Genomic DNA, 13,323 nt, shown 5'->3' on the forward strand with positions numbered 1-13,323 from the left:
GAAAGAAATAGTTTGACAGTCTCACCAGGGTTCTAAGTAGAGAAAAGAGTCACACAAAGTCCAATGTCCAAAAGTTCCAAAATCCAGGGGTAAATTCAAGAGCAGTTCCAAAAGCCAAAGTTTCAGGGACGTCATTTCACCAAAATGCCAGTGGTGGCGGAAGTGACATCCCACAACCCTTGTCCCCCTGATGACATCACAGGAAGTGATGTCATTTGACCCCACCCTGAAGTGATATCGCGGGAAGCGATGGAACACTACCTTTCACCTGTTGACAAAACACGAAGTGGCATCACATAGCATTTTACACTACGGAAAATATGGTTACGATATCACTATAATGTGATGTACATTTCATACAAGAATGGATCGCCATATATATCGTTAAGATCAGTGTGTATAGGCCCATATTACCAAATTACTGTGAATGCAAGCAGACGTCCATGACCTAATGATATGTTATTATATAGCACTTACGCTTAAGCGCTTTATATAGGAAGAAATATACACCCAATATCACCCAACCTGTGTTGATACTCATTTATCCATCTCAGAAGGATGAAAGGCTGAGTTGGGGCGTTGAAGAACAGACTAAATCAGTGACTCACCCCCTGAAGTGTGCCTGAAATAAACCTTTAATGAGTCTAGCAATTATTGTATAGAATTCCAAAAAGACATATTATTTGGTATTCCTATTCTTTCTTATTAAGGGTCAGTGCTGAAAGTGTTAGACTTGTGACACTCCTGTTGTTATTTTTCTTCTTTTTTGTAAGGGGCCTGAACAAGAAAGCCAGCCACTCCAGAAGTAAAGAGCCACATGGTGCTGGCCGCAGCCCAGAAGCTTACATTACAAAAAAAAAGGTTTTTTTGTTGTGGTTTTTTTTTTTAGAGGCTGCAAGGGATACCAAATGTTACAAGACTGCATTACCACAGCATCAAGCTGCGTGTTGTGCAGCATCGTTGAGGCGCCATGGCAACTGCCAAGGAAGATATGCGGACGTAGGCGTGTTCAAGGCAGGATCGCCGCAACTGGCATCGCACACCCGGCGACTTGGGAGGGGACGTGCACCACAAGCCAGAGGGCGGCAGGTGAACGCATGTCAATAACATGAAAACTGCTCCCTCAACTGCTCCACACACTAGCCCATGAAGCAGGACACAGCCATGAACTTGTACTGTAGGTTGCCTCAAAGTAATCCAAAAAAGAAGTGTACACCAGGCAAGAAGTAACGCAATTTATTCTCAGCCCAGGCGCAGCTGGGAAAGTGAAATTCACACAGACGGCAGAACAGTACTGCATGAAAGGTGCTGTCGAAATACACCCCTAAAACAAACGTGTTTATAGCCATGGTACACTTAACTCCCAGGTATCCATCGAATTGATCGCACCCCTTGACTGGTCTGATCACCACTGCATCAATTTCACTATTTTCAATAATGAGACATGTGCCCCCAAGACCAAGACAACGGACACGTTTGTAACAAGAAACACCCGGAAGCTAACAGCTGACAACCTATTCCCTTTACTTAGTGATGCCTTGTTAACCTATACTACTATAAGGGACAATCCTTGTCACCTTGCAGACATTTACCACATGTGTCTCACAACTACCATTGACCCAGTAGCACCCATTATAAACATAACACGACGCGTCGAAAAAAACGCACAAGCTTTTGGTTCAATGATGAACTAGTTGCGCTTAGGTAGACTAAAAGATCGCTTGAACATATCCACAAAAAATCTCTCACAACAGACTTGGCCAATGCTTTCATAACTGCCAATAAAATGTATAAAGCAGCAATCATAACCCATATATCTAATGCATATAACACTTGAATTAATAACGCCACCTCAAACTCTAAAGAGATTTTCACCATCCTTAGAGAACTCGAAAATCCAACCACAGACACCACCCCGGCCAACTCTAGTAAAGAGTGGTGTACCACTATCCAAAATGCATTAGCCTCCAAAATTGAATTGCTACAAAAGAAAATTCTCCTAAAAAGAAAGATCTTAGCTGACAAAAACACTCCTGAATCCACTCTCAATATAACAAATGACAATGCGAATATGCTATTGCACTTTTCTCCTGTGACCCAAGATTTAGTGTTAGACACCATCTCTAAATTAAAAGCTTCCAACTGTAAAAGCAATAATTTCCCAGCACATTTAGTCACACTATGTGCCCCCACTCTCACTCCTATTATTACCAACTTTGTGAATGCCTTGTTCAACACGGTCCCAGTTAGTATAAAAGAAGCATGGGTGACCCCTCTACTGAAAAAACCTTCGCTGGACTCAACAATACCTACAAACTACCGACCAATAACTACGGACCCCTTTCTGCTCAAGATCATAGATGAAATAGCGTACACCCAAATCCAAGCCCATCTAGAACAAAACCAGCTCCTGGGAGCTAGACAATCGGGAACGGTCCAGATGGACACCATTAGGAACGCCGGTAAACTCTGCATACTACTGCTGTTAGATCTATCGTCAGCATTCGATCTAGTGGACCGCGATAAATGATGTTCCACACTAGCGAATGACTTTAGCTTCTCGAAAGATGCCACCCTCTGGGTGAAATCCTTTCTAGCTGAACGTACGTCTAGAGTATCCATTGGTAAAGAGGCGGCATATCCCATCCCATCCCCATTGGGGTACCTCAAGGGTCATGTCTCTCACCTACCCTATACAATGCGTACACTAAGCTCCTTTTTTCTGCTCTGGATGCCATGGGTGTCATCTACACCAACTTTGCAGCTGACACCCAGATCCTCATTCCGATCACAGGAGACTATGACCATGACACGTTGATCATCAATAAAATCTACGCAATAATACAAAACTGGATGGCTCTCAACGATGAGAAAACAGAGATTCTCATTGTCGGCTCCCAAACTAAAATCAATGCCCTTCATTTGGATTATACATCTATGAACATTGATGGTATGCTTATTCCAGTCCCAAAACAAGTAAAAACCTTAGGAGTCTACTTCGACACTAATTTAACTATGACGAAACATGTGAATGCTCTCTCTTCATCCACCTCCTATATATCCAAGTTAATTGCTCTAAGTCGCCAGATCCTCTCACTCACAAACTGCATCACCCTAGCTAGGGCATTGATATCATCCAAGTTGGACTACTGTAACATACTCCTACTGGGTACTTCAAATACCAACCTAGGTAAACTACAACTCATACAAAACGAAGCGCTACGAGCAGCTCTAGGTCTAAAAAAGTCAGACACCATCTCTAATATCAGGAGGGAGACCCACTGGCTACCCATTAAGGCCAGAATTATTTTTAAATCACTGTCTGACCCACAAATGTCTTTATAAGAAATCACCCATTCACATCAATAATTCAATAATTAAAAAAGATTTGAACAGAACGCTCAGATCTAATAAAAAGTCGCTCCTTGTGGTCCCTCGGTATAAAAGTTCCAGAGCCGGGGGAATCAGCTTCCCAGTCAAGGCACCTAAACACTGGAATGCCCTTCCCCTAAGCATCAAAAACGAAGAGTCCTTCCAGTGCTTCAAAAATCTTCTAAAAACCTGGCTGTTTAACCAATTTTAGATACTGAATACCGAGCCTACAACAGTCAACCACCCGCCTCCCTAGACAAGAAACAAACTAAACAATGACTACCACCAAAAGATGTAAACAAGTAACATGACTATGCAACGCCAACCAATGTAAACGTCAACCAATGTCACTTCATTGTGTAACCTTTTTGTAACTTTATGGAATATGTATCTACTTTGAATACTGTCGAATTATAATCAAGATGTCTAACTACGTCGTGATACACCAGGGTTTGGGTGTATAACAAATGCAATAAATAAATGAATAAAATAAAGTAATTAGCATCAAATCATATTGCAACATTGAGATAGTCCTCTATATTAAGCTGATTAGTAGAGCTACATCATTCCCCTATGGAAAGGGATACATTACCCCCGCCATGGTTGGGTGCTGCAAATCTCACCACACCACCCTCGACCACCTGTGTAACGTCACAGTCCAACCCACAATTGCCACATTAATCGTGCCAAAACATTGAGACATTTGAGATGACCAGCAGATCTTTATTCATCTGCCGCCAGTTATCTCCATCCGTTTTTCATGGGAAGATAGTCGATCATGACACTGCAGGAGCCTTGGACCACTGACAAATTACCATTTTAATGTTGCATCTTAAGAACTTTTCGAACCTTTTCTCAGGCTCACATGTGCCAAGGGGCCATTTAAAACCCCTATGGGGACACTTCGAAACTGCCAGTAGACCAGGTTCATAAATTAATTTGCTGAATTATAAAATGATTGTGTGCCCTCTGCCTTTCTTCGGCACCCATGATCTTAGCTCCCTGACCTGGAAAGTATCAAGAGCTATGCATTTCTTACCGTATGATCTTGGGAACATGTAATTTGCAATGTGCCGTCAGCTTCTGCTGCTACTAATCACGTTAGTAAAATGTGAATGTGTTTCTAATGAAAAGCATGTTCTGATGCCTGTTTACAGTTCCTCGGTCTAATGTTAAGCCACATATACTTAGCTGCAGCCTATTTGTATTGCCTATATGTTACTTGCATTAAAACACAATCATTTAGGGCATTATCTAGCGTAGTGCATAGAATGAAGCCCCCGTCATGTCAGCAGGCTACTCCCGCAGCTGGTAATTTTGAGCCTTTTACCATGCTGAACCTGCATCTTTACCACAACCTCCTGTTCCCATTGCTTCCTAACATCACATTGACGTGATATCCTATCAATATCCTATCAATAGTTACACTATTCGCCTGTGTGACAAAGCTGAATGGAATCAATGCACAGAGAAGCCAAAGGAGGGTTATAATGTATTTCATTATTCAGGCTGGTCAGTAAGAATACTTATGGGTCACTTCTTCTTGGCTTTTCAAATTTGGGACCTCCTTATTGCCTATACACCTGTTAAGAACTGTTTTCACAGGCCTGGTCCACTTGCAACTGGAATAGGCAGCAGGGGAGAGAGGAAAGCATGCATCCAGGCCTAACCCAAAGGACTCCACCAAGGGCTGGGCAATAAGGTTGCTTTATATGCGGAGTATGATATTACCCTTCCTCTTTCTTTCTGGTGGACTACCTTTGTTCCCCCATATCCCATCATTCTCAACCACATTGCTGTGCTGTGCTGAGACAAGAATGTTACTGGGGCAGATCCTTTCTGATACTCTAGCATTTTAATTCTCACTGGCCTGTTGTCCTTTCACGTTAATAGCAAGCCACATGCTTGATCCTTTATTTATTTGTTTAATAGAATTTATATCGCGCACAATGGACCAGAAGGCATGATGGTGCATACAAACAAACAACACAGAAATTAAACAACATAAAACATAAAGGGAATCCCTGACAAATCTGCAATAAAAGCCATAAACAAATGCTAAATAAATTGGAAAAACAACTAAACATGACAGATCAATTCAAAACAATGTTCAGCTTGGAATGGAGTGGCTTCAAATTCATATTCTCCAGCATTGGATCTTTCATGGATTCACATGCTTAGAATATTCCCCGTCGTCAGACTGGGACCCCTCGGTACACATATATAGCCTTTTCCAATAGGAAAACTTCCGACACTTTTGTGTCCTATCTACGTCCTTTTAGGACCCGCCTACGCATGCTCCGTAGGACGTCCCCGTATAAGAGGCCCGCCCCCGCGGCTCCCCTTCAGATTTCAACCGTCTCCAAAGTAGTGGGATCTCCTCGCGTTGTCTTACTATTTTGTACAAGGGTTGCATTACTGGAATTTGAATACAGAAAATGTCCTCCGTGTCAGGAAAAGCGCTGTTCCGCCCATGCGCGACGTGCGGCTTGAAAAAAGTTTACGAGGGGGACGGACATATGGATTGTATATATTGCCTCCACCCTCATCATTCGGCGGATAACTGCGACATATGCAAAGGGTTTTCTCAAAAAACCCTCAAAGACCGCAGTCGACGACTGGTGGCATGGCTGAATGATGGAGAGGGGGCACACCCCCCTTCGGAGGTAGGCTCCACACAATCGGCAAAAACATCACGCCGCGCTACCTCGTCGGAACCATCGGCGAAGAAATCTCGACCGACGGAAAAAGAGTCGTCTGGAAGTCACTCAACTAGAGACTCCTCGTCAAAGAAATCATCTTCATCAAAGGAAAGGAAATCCTCCTCGGGCGATCATCATAGATCGACCACGAGTCGAGAGTCGAGTAAAAGCAAGCCAAGTGTGGAAAAGGCGGGACCGCCAAAACCACCTGCTAAGTCACCTTCGTCGACGGCGGCCCAGTCATCGGCCTCCACCCTGCCACAGGTGGCATCCACCGTCCCACCGACAACGACGTCGACGATGGCCTCGTCGACGGGGGTTCTACAGGAGGCCTGGAGGCCTGAAATTTTTGATCCGATCCCCCCGGATACTTTACTACAAGAACAGGCTGTGTTGCTGTCCTCGGAGGACGAGGATGAGAGAATAGCTGGCCCAGCAGACCTAGGGCTACGAGTGGCTGACAAGTCGTCGACGAGGGGATCCGTTATACCGGTATCTGCCCCTCTTCTCAATCCTCAATCGGTTTTGTCGTCGGAAATTCTGTCCACGCTTCAATCGTTGTCACAGTCGTTGGACCAGAGACTACCTCAGGCAAACCTGCCACAGTCACCCGTCGACGGGCCGGGCCCGTCCCGTCAACCGACGCACCTACGCACGCCAATCTCAGCACTGGCACAAGAGGAAGGTGAGCTGCCAGATTCGGAGTCTGACAGGGGAGCCATGTCGGATATCTCATCATCCCCCTCCAGGGATCCAACCTGGGAGTCAGAGGTGGAGTTGGAAACCCTTAGAAGCCCAGCTCACCCGTCCCCTCCGGACGACATTGCGTCATTCCATTCTATGATGGAGAAGGCATGCAAAGAATTTGGTTTGTCCCAGGAAGAACAGAAAAAGGACTGTTTTTTTGTTCGACCACATGGGTAAGAGAAGGAGGTCTGTGTTCTCGATACCAATACTAGACCATGTATGGAAGGAGGGGTTGCAGACAATGCGTCACCCGTTTTCAGAGCCGGCAGTGAAAGGACGCCTGGAAAAAAAGTTTAAGGCTCCAGAGTCTACCCCCAAGTGTTTATCCTCCCAACCAACGCCAGACTCGGTGGTGTCGGCGGCAGCGGCGAGGAAGGCGAAGGCCCAGCACAAGTGCACGACTCCTCCGGAGAACGAAGCGAGACGCCAAGATGCCTTTTGCAAAAAAGTGCTATCCGTGGGAGCGACCACAGTAAAGGCCGCAAACTCTCTGGCAATTGTTGCCAGATACGATAGGGAGATGTGGCACAGGCTAGCTCCGTTGCTTGATCATCTTCCGGAAGAGCATAGGAAGGCAGCGATGTTACTCGTCCGAGAAGGTGAGGAAGCCTCAAATCACGCAATAAACATCGCGGTGGACCTCGCTGAGTCAGGCTTCAAGCAAGTCAATAATGGGGTCGTATTACGTCGACAGTCATGGCTTAAGTGTACCTACTTCAGGCCAGAAGTACAATACAAAGTTTTAGATATGCCCTTTGAGGGAGACCTTCTTTTCGGTGAGAAGGTGGACGAAGCCCTAAAGGGAATGAAAGAGGACTCGGACACGGCACGTTCATTGGGTGCCCTCCAGAGTGGCAGAAACTACAAGTCTTTTCGTCCCTCTAGAGGGGCTTCAGGTAATTCAAGATTCTCTGCATCTGGAGACAGATCCTTTGGCAGATCTGCTTACCCCTCCCAGGGATACAGACGTGCTTCCCAAACGGCAAACCGTCGCCGGAACTTCCAGACTTCCAGAAAAAGACCATCATATCCGTCGTCGTCGAGAGACAAGCAAAATAAAGATCAGCAGTGACATACAACACACCGTTCTGGGGGGAAGAGTTTCAGCATATGTCGACGAATGGGAACGAATAACGACGGATCAATGGGTGCTGGGTACTATAAGAAACGGACACTCTCTACAATTCAAACACAGCCCTCTGCAAATTCCACCTGCGTTCACCGCTCATTCCCATCTGAAGATACTGCAACAAGAGGTAACACTCATGTTAGCAAAGGGCGTTGATAGAATAAGTTCCAACATCACAGAGAGGTCAAGGAGTCTACTCAAGATATTTCGTCGTAAAAAAGCCGAACGGCAAATGGCGTCCCATTTTAGACTTACGCGATCTCAACAAATCTTTGAAGAGCCTAAAATTCAAGATGCTCACTCTGCAGGAAGTGATCCGCGCCGTTCAAGAGGGGGATTTTCTAGCGTCCCTGGATTTACAGGACGCGTATTTCCATATTCCAATGTGTCGGAAACACAGGAAATTCCTAAGATTTGTAATAGGGCGGACTCACTACCAATTCACGGTTCTTCCTTTTGGGCTCAAGACCTCCCCCAGAACGTTCACGAAATGCCTGGCTCCAGTAGCGGCCTGGCTAAGGAAGCAAGGCCACCATGTATACCCATACCTCGACGACTGGCTGGTAAGGGGATCCTCCCCAGCGTCGACCAACACAAGTTTACAAGCCACCATGCAGCTTCTACAACAGCTGGGATTCGCCATAAACTTCGAAAAATCCTCTCTGCAGCCATCGAGATCGCTGGTATTCCTGGGGGCACAGTTCGAGACCCAGTTAGGGCTAGTGAAACCTTCTCTCGACAGAACCTCAAAACTCAATCAACAAGCATGCAGACTACGGCGAAACACCAAGATCTCAGTGAGAAAATACGTTTCGGTCCTAGGGGCCATGGCATCCTGCATCCATCTGGTGGAAAACTGTCACCTATTCATGAGGCCAGTCCAGGAATTCCTCGCGGACCGATGGACGCAGGCTCAAGGATCGTGGTAAGACAAGATAACCATCGACGACGACAAGCTGCTTCGGACCCTTCAGTGGTGGCAGAGTTTCCACAATCTGAACAACGGCGTACCCCTACAGGAGCCGGAGTTTCAGCGAACCATAGTCACGGGTGCGTCCCTAACCGGATGGGGAGCTCACATGGGTGCTCTCCAAACGCAGGGTCGCTGGTCTCCAACGGAGTCACTCCTACACATAAACGTGTTAGAACTCAGAGCAGTACGATGGGCCTTAAAGGCATTCCTACCACACATCAAGGGCTCGCGAGTACGAATACTGACCGACAATACAACGGCCATGTTTTATCTGAGGAAACAAGGAGGGACGCGATCAAGAACTCTTTCCATAGAAGCCCAGAAAACATGGCATTGGGCATTAAAGCATGAAATTTCCATCGTGGCTCATCACCTTCCAGGAGTGAGGAACTCCCAAGCAGACTCCCTCAGCAGAAGCATGGCCCAGATACACGAGTGGGAAATGGACACAGGTCACCTGATGAAAGTGTTCGAGAAATGGGGTCACCCCCCTCTGGACGCCTTCGCGACCAAAGACAACAAGAAATGCGAGCAATTCGCAAGCAGATGGCCTCAAGAGGGCTCCAGGGGGGAGGCATTCTCCATCCCATGGACGGACATGTTCCTCTATGCTTTTCCCCCGTTCCCCCTCATACGGAGGACAATACAGTGGATACGCAGATACAATTGCCGGGTAATTGTAGTGACACCATACTGGCCAAGGCAACCGTGGTTCTCCGACCTGCTTCACCTGTCGCTGGAACATCCCATAGGGTTTCCGAAAGCCCCGAACCTACTATCCCGGGACAAAGGCACGGTGTGGCATCACGACCCGGACAGTCTCAACCTTACAGCCTGGCTCCTGACTTTTCGGAGTTCGGTGCTTTAGACGTTTCGGAAGATTGTCAAAAAATTCTGCAGGCGGCTAGAGCCCCTTCTACAAACAAATCCTACTCCTATAAGTGGCGGAGGTTCTGCGAATGGTGTAGGGGACAACAGGGCCTACAACCGTTGTCGGTAACGCCGGAACAAGTTCTACCTTACCTGCTCCTTTTGGCGGAGAGGGGATTATCCTTCGCATCGATAAAGGTGCACCTGGCGGCCATCTCGAGGTTCACAAGGAAAAGGCAGTCGTCTCCTCTATTTAGCGACAGACTTGTAAAACACTTCATGAGGGGTTTATTTCGAGTTTTTCCCCCGGAAAAACGTTTCCCCCCGACTTGGAGTCTCAACACAGTGTTGGCAGGCTTAATGAAACCGCCTTTTGAGCCTATGGCCACGTCCGACATAAAATTCATTTCGTGGAAGTTGGCATTCTTGATTGCTATCACATCAGCTAGAAGAATCTCGGAACTGCAAGCGCTGGTCGTAGACCCGCCATACCTAAGATTCTTTAAGGACAAAGTAGTCCTGGCAACTAATCCTATGTTCGTCCCAAAAGTTCTGACATTGTATCACAAACACTCGTCCATGGTTCTCCCTACTTTCTTCGCCACATCATCATCGGCAGCAGAAAAAGCTCTTCATACCCTGGACGTTAAGAGGGCTCTGAAATTTTACCTTCATCGTACACAGGTCTACTAGACAACTGTTCGTCGCATATGGTCCGTCGACGAGAGGAAAAGCAATCTCTAAACAAGGATTGGCTCGATGGGTCTCATCGACGATTGCGTTTTGTCACTCTAAGGCCGGAAGGCCACTGCAATGACATCTTAGAGCCCATTTTACAAGATCGATGTCCTCCTCAACAGCTTTATGGGCAGGAATTCCGTTGACGGACATATGCCAAGCTGCGGCATGGTCAGTGCCCCACACGTTTACCCGCCACTACTGCCTTGCCAGGCAGCATGCGGACGAGGTGCAGATGGGAAGAGCTGTCTTGCGCCATCTGTTTCAATAAGGTAAGCTCCACGCTGTGGAGAATCTGTTGTCTATCTTTTTAATGACAGTTTATTTTAGGTGGGTAAGGTTATATGCGGTAACTTACTCCTACTGTACATATGCTTTGTGTAGTATGTTGAGGGTATATTACATTACATTCTCACCGCCGTCTCAAGTGTTACTGCTATACAATCTATTCTAAGCATGTGAATCCATGAAAGATCCAATGCTGGAGAAGGGAATAGTTTCTTACCTGTAACTCCATTTCTCCAGCATTGGTATCTTTCATGGATTCACATGCGCCCGCCAACCTCCCCGGAATGTAATGTATTTAATTGATAAATTTAACCCTTCCTACTTTGGTGGGGCCGAAATCTGAAGGGGAGCCGCGGGGGCGGGCCACTTATACGGGGACGTCCTACGGAGCATGCGTAGGCGGGTCCTAAAAGGACGTAGATAGGACACAAAAGTGTCGGAAGTTTTCCTATTGGAAAAGGCTATATATGTGTACCGAGGGGTCCCAGTCTGACGACGGGGAATATTCTAAGCATGTGAATCCATGAAAGATACCAATGCTGGAGAAATGGAGTTACAGGTAAGAAACTATTCCCATCCTGTGCAGAAACAAAGGTAAACTGTTAGAGCCACATCCCACCACAATACAATCAGTGTTATCTGAGCTGCACCAGTTCTCAATCTGAGTTCTCCGAAGGACCCTTAGGTCCTGATGTGTGACACAGTTAGGAGCCACTTTTACATTGAGCCATGCTAAAATTTTGTTTTTTAGAGCTTCCCTTGATTCAAACTGGACGAGTTTCTGAACGTTAGTGATAATAACATTTCTTGAATCCAGAGCAAAGCTCCTTAGATTGGGTCAATGATTTTAGCCATCGCTGATTTTTTGAGTCATGGGTCCTTGTGAGGTATAGAGGCCAATAAGGCTGTGGGCTTAATGGGGTGTAGAGTACCGTTTTTATAAAACTTTAGCCTCAGGGCATGGAGAAGGGATGACTGACTTTTCCTGCAAAGCCCAGTTCGAATAAGCAGAGTCAGTGGGGTCTGTTTGGCAGCCCTGATGAGTCCTGCGCTGGACACCTATGGAGTAATTCATGGAATCATTGTGCGCCGAAATCCATACACGCGTGTGCCCGTTTACCGATTCCCTGCGACATCCCGAAAGCTGTGCGTGAGTCGCCCAGTGAAGGTACACAACGTCGAGCGCACCCACCTTAAAAGGGGGCAGAACATGCAAAATGGGGAACAAAATGCAAAAATGTGGGCGTAACGGGGGAGTACAGCAGTGAAACCCTTGCAACGCCCACACGTGCGTTAACAGCACGTATTCATGGAATTGAACAGGTCGAACCCGCGTATGCCAAAAGACGCGCAAAGCCGGAAACACGTCCGCCACGCGAAGCAGGCGGAAGCGGGCCGGCACAGCATAAAAGCAGGCACAAATAACAAGCAAGCATAAACCGCTAAAATGAATGTCCCATTCTTCGCAGCAGTGATCGTGGGACACCGCAGGAGGAGGAGGATAGCCAGGCCCAACATTTTCTACCCAGGACCAGCCTTTTTGGGATGTCTGATGACCAGGTCTATGGCAGGTGGTATAGGTTTCCACCTCATATCATCCTAGACCTGGTCACTGATTGGAAGGATGACCTCACATCACCCACCTTGTGCTCCCAAGCACTGAGCCCCTTGAAAAAGGTGCTCAATGTCCTGCATTTTTTGGCCACTGGGTCTTTTCAGAAGACAACTGCCATAGTTGGGGGTGTCTCACAGGCAACGTAGTCACGCTGCCTACCCCAGGTGTTGGCAATCATGACTACACGCCCCTCAATCCACAGGCACATATACATGCCCAGAACACCCACAGAAAGGCAGGCCGTGGTCCAGGACTTTTACAGGGTGGCACACTTCCCCAAAGTGCTTGGTGCCATTGATTGCACCCATGTGGCCCGACGTTGTGTACCTTCACTGGGCGACTCACGCACAGCTTTCGGGATGTCGCAGGGACGTGACTATATGCGCCCCCAGTAGTGTGCAGGATCATTGTGGCAGCATTTGTTCTGCACAATGTTGCAACCCGGTGGACATGGTGGTGCCCCCACATCCCCAACCACACGCACGGCCTCTGCGCATGGGAGGGGAAAGGGCACGTGGCGAGGCAGCCCGTACCCAGCTCGTGGCTACATTTTTCACCTAAACCCCCCCACCTGCGGAGTGCACACAGGCATGGCACATTCCAGGTGACAATCGATGATGACAAAGGGACAGTCAACTGTCACAACCTTAACACCCTGAGAATGTGTCCTTGGAATTGCAGAAATGTGTGCATCCTTAGCCACTTAAACAAACACAATCCTGTGTGACCAAAAGGCACACATGCAAGCTACAGATGCAAAATGCTAAATAGCACATCCAAATGCTGGTATGTCACCTAAACCTCCCTCAACCCCATGTCACCTACCCCAAACACCATGCATGAAATGTGAAAACCTCAATAAAAATATCAAACCACATGACACAGCTGT

The 13,323-nt window shown here is 47.1% G+C and overlaps 1 protein-coding gene across 3 annotated transcripts in view; it reads left to right on the forward strand.

Annotated features, from left to right (window-relative positions):
• The window catches only part of SLC23A1 (solute carrier family 23 member 1), a 945,676-nt gene that overhangs the window by 579,288 nt on the left and 353,065 nt on the right, over nucleotides 1-13,323 (forward strand). The window lies entirely within an intron of this gene.

Source organism: Ambystoma mexicanum, chromosome 3q (assembly GCF_040938575.1).
Source record: "Ambystoma mexicanum isolate Mex_15411 chromosome 3q, UKY_AmexF1_1, whole genome shotgun sequence".
NCBI lineage: Eukaryota > Metazoa > Chordata > Amphibia > Caudata > Ambystomatidae > Ambystoma > Ambystoma mexicanum.